At 52.6% G+C, this 8,721-nt stretch overlaps 1 non-coding gene across 1 annotated transcript; it reads right to left on the bottom strand.

Annotated features, from left to right (window-relative positions):
• Positions 1 to 5,552: 5,552 nt before the first annotated feature.
• MIR8794-2 (microRNA mir-8794-2) lies at positions 5,553 to 5,665 on the bottom strand. The gene has a single exon (NR_128795.1). It is a non-coding gene; the product is annotated as a microRNA mir-8794-2 (primary transcript).
• Positions 5,666 to 8,721: the final 3,056 nt, after the last annotated feature.

Genomic DNA, 8,721 nt, shown 5'->3' with positions numbered 1-8,721 from the left:
CTTCACTAAAGGCTGCTGGGCACGTTGGACAGCCACACGCAGAGGAATGAAACTGGACCATTCTCTCACACCACCGCACACAAAGAGAAACTCAAAATGGATGAAAGATCTAAATGTGAGACAAGAAGCCATCAAAATCCTAGAGGAGAACACAGGCAACACCCTTCTTGAACTTGGCCACAGCAACTTCTTGCAAGATACATCCGTGAAGGCAGAGAAACAAAAGCAAAAATGAATCACTGGGACTTCATCAAGATGAGGAATTCCGGACAGCAAAAGAAACGCTCAACAAAACTAAAAGACAACCCACAGAATGGGAGAACATATTTGTAAATGACCCGTCAGATAAAGGGCCAGTGTCCAAGATCTCTAGAGAACTCATTCAACTCTACAGCAAAGAAACCAACAATCCAATCATGAAATGGGCAAAAGACATGAACAGAAATGTCACAGAGGAAGACACAGACGTGGCCACCTAGCACATGAGACAATGCTCCGCATCACTGGCCATCAGGGAAACACAACGCAAAACCACAATGAGATACCACCTCACACCAGTGAGAATGGTGAACGTTAAGAAGACAGGAAACAACAAATGTTGGAGACGATGTGGAGAAAGGGGGACCCTCCTGCACTGTTGGTGGGAATGTGAACTGGGGCAGCCACTCTGGAAAACTGTGTGGAGCTTCCTCAAAGAGTTCAAAATAGAGCTGCGGGCGAGCCAGCAATCCCACTGCTGGGGATTTACCCCAAAGATACGGATGCAGTGAAACGCCGGGACCCCTGCACCCCGATGTTTCTAGCGGCAATGTCCACAATAGCCACACTGTGGAAGGAGCCTCGGTGCCCATGGACAGACGAATGCATAAAGATGTGTTCTACCTATGTAATGGAGTATTCCTCAGCCAAGAGAAATGACAAATACCCCCTATTTGCTTCGACGTGGAGGGACCTGGAGGGTATTACGTTGAGTGAAATAAGTCAATGTGAGAAGGTCAAACATTATATGGTCTCATTCTTTTGGGGAATATAAAAATTAGTGACAGGGAATAAAGGGAAAGGAGGGAAAATGAGTGAAAATATCGGTGAGGGTGACAAAACATGAGAGACACGTGACTCTGGGAAAAGAACAAGGGGTAGTGGAAGGGGAAGTGGGTGGGGGGTTGGGGTGACTGGGTGATTGGAACTGAGGGGGGCACTTGGTGGGATGAGCACTGGGTGTCATGCTACATGACGGCAAACCGAACTCCAATAAAAAAAATCGTTTTAAAAAGAAGGGTGAACCCGCGGCGCCCGGCCCTGCGTCTCCACCCTGTCGGGAGCAGCGTGGGGCGAGCGAGACGCCGGCCACCCGCTCTCCTCCTGCTGCTGCTGCGTGGGCTCTGCTTCCTTTGCTCGTGCTGGGCCCGGGGAGCGGGTAATGGGCCGGCTGCTGCCGAGGGGGGCGCGGGGGGCCCTCGCCTTCATCTCTCTTGCACACTCCTGCTTGCGCTCTCTTGGTGTGTGTGCGTCCGCCGGCTGCTCAGCCCCGTCGGGGAGACCAGACTGGGGCTCTTGGTCGGCGCTGCCGGATGTGGGGACACCTTCCCGAGTAGGCCACAGACGCAGCAGGAACTGTCCTCCCACATCCTCTGTGGGGCCTGGTCCTTTCGGGGAGCCCACCGGGTGTCCTCGGGAGACACAGCCGCGGTCTTTGCTCCTGCCTCTGCTCTGCCCGTGGGGCCTGAGCTACCCCAGGCCCGCAGGCCGCGTGCCCGCTGCTCTGTGGGGCTGTCAGCTGGCAGGTTTCCTGGGACCTTCCCTCCGGGGCTGTCCTGGGGGCTGCGGAGGACTCCTTTCTAGGCGATGGTTCCTCCAGAAACGGCCCCCTTCAAACGGCTTGAGTAGGCGGGAGCTGACTCGTCCGTCGTGTGGGGGCAGGTTTGTGGCTCCCGGTGGCCAGAAACGCGTGGGGATTCCTGAGTATGTCCGAAGCAGCCCCTGGGAAGCATCGGGTGGCTCTCGTGCCTTCGAAGGAGGTGCAGACACCAGATGGCTGGGAGGAGCGTCGCCAAGGGGGCGCAGAGCTCTGCCCCCATAGTTGGGCCGCAGCCTGTTGCTGGAGCTGCTGAGGCCCATCCTCAGGGTCCCCAGGATTTGCACACCTGTCCCATGTCCCAGGGTTCTTATGGCACGCACGTGCGTGAGAACCGGCCTCGATGGTCTCGTCGGGGTCTCTGGTGTGACGACGTGGGACGTGCACCGTACGCCAGCTACTCGGGAGACTGGGGAGCCATGGACTCCATGGTCCGTCGTCTTCTCTATCTGACGTCGTTTTCAGTGTTGCGTTTCGGCCCACCCCGCCTGCCGTGGCAGCGGCTCACCAGGGTCAGAGTGGCGGGCTGGGGCACGGGGCCATGCGGCCGATGGCGGGCCGTCCTCGTGGGTGTCCTCTGCCCATTGCTGCCGGCCTGGGCCCTGGAGCCGGTGCAGCCTGCGTGTTTTGTCTCTCCAGACCGGCCGCCGCAGATTGGCCACTGGGCTCAGTCAGCCGAGGTCCGCGGAGACCAGGGTGCCCGCCCGCGAAGCCCCCTCTCCAGTGTCGGTTTGCAATAAATCTGTATTTAAGCACTTCGGCGTCCGTGTGTGTCACTTGCTTCCGAGACTCTTCTCTGCGTGTGTGCGTTTCCGGAACTCCAGCCACGAGGTCCCTGGCTCACGGACAAAGCAGATGCCACCGTAGGGGTTCCTCAGTGTCTTCTGAACTGTGCCTGCTCTAACCTGTGGTTTTCAGAAATCTGATGAGCTTTCAAGAAAAAAGGATTTTCGTTGCAGAGCTGACATGGGTCTGCAGCAGGTTCTGAAAAGCTGAAGTGAGCACAGGATCCCGAAGCTTCAGCCAGAGGACACCCCCCCCCCGCCGGCACCCCGTGGAGCGAGTCTCGCCCTGCGGTGCTGGGCTCACCCATCTGCCTGCACCCTCCCGGGCACAGCACGTCGGTCGCACTCCAGTCCCGGGGACCGTGCTTCTGGGCAGGGTCTGGCGACGCTTCTCGAGTCAATGGAGGATGCGTGGTGGCATTAGCGCACAAGTGCCCAGGACCAGAGATTATCTGCCAGGGAGGAGAGGCCCCATCTTTCAACAGTTTGCCCCAAAACGTGTGGGAGGGAGAATAGTATCCATGTTCTACGTAGAAAGGAATGTCTGGGAGGCGGCAGTTGCGGCGTGGAGAGGAGTGAGCCCGGGACTGCCCACCTGAGGACAGACCCACAGCCACCCGGGTCTGCCCCACAGGCAGGCGGCGCTCCCGTGGGCCTCCCGCTGGCACCTGTGCCAGCCTCGGTGGGTGTGGGGGGTAACACCGTCATTTCAGGCTCTGCTCCCTGCTCAGCCGTCTGCTCAAGCCCCTGGTGCTCTCCCTGGGTGTGATTCCTTTTTTTATTTTCATGGAACATCAATGGAAAAATGTTATATCTTTAATTTTTGCTAATATCTAACTGGGATTTAGCATTCCCATCAGTTAGGAAACGTGTCAGTTCCTTTTTTTTTTCCTTTGTAATTGACTTTTTATCGGTGTTCAATTTGCCAACGTATAGAATAAGACCCAGTGCTCACCCCATCAAGTGCCCCCATCAGTGCCCGGCACCCCATCACCCCCACCCCCCGCACACCTCCCCTTCCCCCGCCTAGTTCCTTTCCTGGATGTGATTCTTGAGGGCTGGATGGCCTCCAGAGGTCGGCTTGTGTGCAGCCCGACAGCTGCCCTGGCCTGCCCTCTGCCGCTGAGCCCGGACCTGGGTATGGCCTTGTGTGTTCCCCTTGCCCTGAGGGGACCAGGCCCATGGACACTGGAGCCCATGCTGGGAGGCACGTGGTGAGTGTCACCCTACCAGGTCGGCAGGTACAGCAGCCTGGCGGGGCTGTCCCGGCTGGGTGGTCTCCTGTCTGGCTAGCATGGAGGACGAAACCAGGCCGGGCCTCCCGCCTTCTCCGTCATGCTGCTTCCCACGCTGTTTAGCCAGAGCCGGATGCACTCGGGGACGTTTTGATGCAAACATGGTGTGAGGGCGACAGAGGAAGGCATGACCCTGAAGCTGGTGTTGGACCTCCCCCCCCCCATGCTGCTCCAGTGGGGCCTCCCTGCCTCTGCCATCCATGTGGCACAGGCTTGGTACCGGCAGACGCTCTGCAGGTCAGGGGGTAGGCCCCTGGCGTCTTTTGCCGACCGATCCCCAACAGCCCAGGTTCTTCTCTCCGAGGAGGGGTCCTGGTGTGGGTATAGCGGTGGGGCGGCTGGCGGTCTGGGGCAGGCTCTCCTGCAAGGTAGGTGGTTGGGAAACTGCCCAGGTCGGGGCCATCGCGTGGCCTGGGTGGGGTCTCCTGGCAGCCTGCAGCAGGGGCCTAGGAGCCCTCCACCATGTGCCTGGCCCGCAGAGGGTCTGGGTTGGCAGGTGCCACGGAGGGGCTGCCAACAGGAGCTCGTGCTCGAGCTCAAAGGCGTAGGAGCCCCGGGGGCCACCTGTCAGCTGTCCAGTGGTCTGGGGGGCCCGGGACAGGAGACCCCAGGCCGGCGGGTCCCCAGTGAAGAGGAGCTCTGCTGCAGAAGCAGCCACAGTGCTGTGTGAGAGGGGCCAGGCGGGGCCCCACACAGCTCTTGGGTCCTCCTTCACCCAAGGTGCTCCGGACCCCTGCCATTTCAACCCCCAGGTGGTTGGGCATCTGGCGAACATGTTGCGTGTAGGGTTTGGGGGCAGCCCGCTGTTGCATGTAGGGAGACGGCCTCTGGTGGGGAAGGTGCCAGGACTCGGCCCCGCCTCCTGCCTCCACGCGCCCCCCACCTCAGCCTCCCACAGCAGCTGCTGTAAAGTCCCGGGAAACCTGCTGGCTCAGGGCTGCCCTGCGCCCCGGGCGCCCTGCTTCTCTGGCTGGGTGTGTCAGCCCTCTGGGTCACTCATATGTGGAATTTAAGAAACGAAACTGATGGGCATGGGGAAGAGAAGGAAAAATACAATGAGATAAAAACAGAGCGGGAGGCAAACTATAAGAGACTCTTAATCGTAGGAAACAGAGTGAGAGTCACTGGAGGGGAGGTGGGTGGTGGATGGGGTACCTGGGGGATGGGCATTAAGGAGGGCATGTGAAGTGATGAGCACTACGTGTTATATGCAACCGATCAATCACTCCATTCTACCCCTGAATCTCATACTACACTATATGTTAACTAACTTGAATTTGAATACAATCTAAAAAAAAGAATGAAAAAAAATCACACATTCTTGTGTACAGTGAACAAAGAACTCTGCATCCAATTTAAAAAGCAGTAATGGGGCACTCGCTATGTGCACCATCAGTTACCAAGAACTTGCTCACCACCATCTTTAAGGTATTAACACATCACAATTTCTAAGCTTTTTATTAAATCAGGGACTTCCGCTTCCTGAGAAGATACATACATACATACATGGTGCAAGCCGAAGCCTCCATCCCAACAACCAGAAAAGGCTGGTTACGCACAGACGTGCTCCTGGCGATAGTCAGGAAGCTGTCAGATGACCAGAGCTAGGTAAAGGATCCGTGCAGAGGACAGAGAGCCCTTCACTGGGGAGGCTGATGATGGGGCACCATTTTGTCCCCAGGCCACTTGCCGATTCCAGCTCAGGACATCAGCTCCACTGGGATAAGAGGACACCACCACCATACAGTGACACACTGGAAACTCAAGGAGGCCCAGATGCAAGGCTGACGTTCCCACAGGACCTGTGCTTTGGCAAGGTGGGAGGTGAAGGGGACGGGACCGAGCGAAGGTTACCGTGGCCTCACAGTACCTACGGGATGAGCCTCTGCTAGCGAGAACGGGTCTCCCACAAACACAGACCCACCCACCGGGGTGCTGCCAGACGACTGAGCTGCATGGGGCAGAAGACTAAGTATGACACTCCAAATCCCTGAAAGGACTAGCGTAGTGCTTGTGAGGCCTTCCAGTGCTGAGGACAAAGAGCCCGCTTCTGACTAGTGGGTCTCAATCAAAACACAGAGTGTCCACAGGGGAAAAACAGGGACAAATTACAGGGGCACCGAAGGCCAGCTCGATGCACCAAAGAGAAGAAGGGACTATCGACCAACCAAATAAACCATCTGGCCCTTGATTTTCGTTCATTCACCGTGTTAGGCACACATCCAAAGAGTTACCAGAAACGTACACGGGAAGGAAAATGCAACCAATAATTCAGAATAAAAATAAGCAAAGACTGTGAAGTAAGTAAGATCATCTTGGTAAGAAAAACAGGTAACAAGATGGACAGAAGTGGATGCAACAGATGGAGAACTGAATGAGGAGAGTGTAATGCATATGAAGAAATCACATGGATATTCTAGATTGATAAAATAAACTATCTTTCATCAAACATTCATTGATGGCTTAACAGAAAACTCGGATGGCATAGGAAAGGACAAGATTCGTGGGTTCTGAGACAGAGCACACAGACAATACCAAAACTGGAGAGTAGGCAGAAGAAGCAATGAAAAGAACAGAAGACACACGGTCCACAGCAAAAGGCCCATGATACTTTACTTGAGGTCCCAGGAAAAGAGGGACAGAGACAGAAGCAACGTCCAGAGAGAGAACAGCCAAGGATCCCAAACTGCAGAAAGACACCAACTCCCACATTCAAGAGGCAGAATGAAAACACGTGTGCGCTTACATGTCCATCTGCCACCACCTTCCGACTCAGACCATGACCTCCACACACTCCTAGGGCACGTGAAGAATTTTGAAAGACAGCAGTTAGGTCCAGATGGTTTACAGCTGTCGATTCCTGATCCCTGGCTCAGCTAGTCCTTCCTGTCCCCGAAAGCTGACGAAAGCTCCTTAGGTAGCACCCGATGCCATTTCGCCCTCATCACATCCTACCCCACCGCCGCTTTTCTGTCACTTACCAGAACGAAGGCCTCCTCCTTGCTCCTCCTGTACTGTGCTCCAGAGTGAGTGGTAAAAGGCACTGGAACACCACAGAATCCCCTGTTAACCGCAAAGCCTTTCTAAAGTCAAGGCGTCACTGAGCCTGGGACAGAACATCCAGTCTTTCCTTCTTTGCGTTCATTTCCATAAAAAGAGGAGCATGACAGCAGACACACGCCACCTGGCCTAAATTCATCTGTCCTAAATTCAGGGACAGTGACGATGGGATGGTGAGAGTGGTGGCGGTTCCTGCTGAGAGATCCTGCCTCCTCAATCCCGAAGGATCATCAGGGAAGGGCGTCAAGCTGACTGGGAGCCACGCACAAAGAGAACAGGAAAGAAGGGCTGCAGACAGCGGAAACTCAACTCACCAAGGCAGAAAGCTCACGGCAAAGACCTATACTGTCTCTAAGCATGGAATTACCTCAGGTTTGGCTTTAAAAAAAAAAAAAAAAGAAAAGAAGAAAAGAATCCCGGGAAATAATTCACACACACTATCTACAAAGTCACAGTGCTGAGTCAGGAGCCAGAGCCCGCCCACTCACACATGCCTCGGTCTGTCTCAGTTACGTATTTTCTGTGACATTTCAAGGAGGAAGAGGTGAAAGATGCTACATGAATTTCCAGTAGACCAATTTTAAGTCAAAGAATCATTTCTCAGAACTGATATATATATATATATCAGTATAAATATATATATATACATATATATTTAATATTATATAACATAAGATATATCGTTACGTAAACATTTATGCAAACTTAGAGGAACAGTATCAAGTTTTTACACACATCTACCCCCTCATCAGGAAGGTAAGCACCTTCCTGCTTATTCATTCCTAGCATGCCCTTGTTAACATTACATGGACTTCGAAAACAGTGTAATTCATCCTACTGTAATGACATACTATAAACATATATAATATACAAACAACATACCCTAATAATCATTCAAACTTCATTTCGAAGCCCCACAGCATATCACTTATGTTTACTATTAATTTCCACCAGACTTTACATCACCCTGGTCATAGTATTCATTCATGGGTACATGAACTGAAATTTTATAAACTCTCTCTCCATCTTGCTAAGAGAGGCATCCCAATGGCATTATATTTCATGTTTAAAAATTACCAATCATACTATTAATTCTGCAGTTTATATCAATTGTGCATCAGTACTATTTATGATAACAATTCTTTCTGACCGATTTTCACACTTAGAATACTGTAGCCAAAGACACTAAAACTTTAGAAACCTTACTTCCATGTGTATATACACGGGTCTCTATATGTACACACATACACACAAATGACAGGATACTTATTAAAACATCTTCCCATTATAAAAACCATAAAATAAAATCTATGGAGGAAATGAAAGAGACAGGAGTTCAAGAAGAAAAGCAAATATAATTGTTCTGACAGTGAAAAGGGAGAGCTCAGTCAGGTAAAGTTCAAAGGGATGATAGTGAGCATCAAACTATCATGGTAGTAACGTCCTATTGGATACATATTCAATACTGAGATATAAAATACTTTTATAAGGTCAACTTTTCCCATACACTAGAAACTCCATCCTGTACTGTTGATACTTGAGACGAAAATGTTTGAGGTCCACTTTAAAAATGGGGAGGGGGTGATAGTTTTGACAAATTATGGAGGGAGATCTTGAGCACTCTGCTGAAGCACAACCAGTGTGATTGCTTGCACAAAGAACACAAGTCTCGCACCACCACCGTCAAGGCCCTGCAGGACACAGTGGCTTGGATGCTCAACCTTTC

This window comes from Canis lupus, chromosome 16 (assembly GCF_011100685.1).
Source record: "Canis lupus familiaris isolate Mischka breed German Shepherd chromosome 16, alternate assembly UU_Cfam_GSD_1.0, whole genome shotgun sequence".
In the NCBI taxonomy this organism is placed as follows: Eukaryota; Metazoa; Chordata; class Mammalia; order Carnivora; family Canidae; genus Canis; species Canis lupus.
The sequence above is the reverse complement of the archived record's forward strand: the minus strand, read 5'-3'. Positions and strand labels throughout refer to the sequence as shown.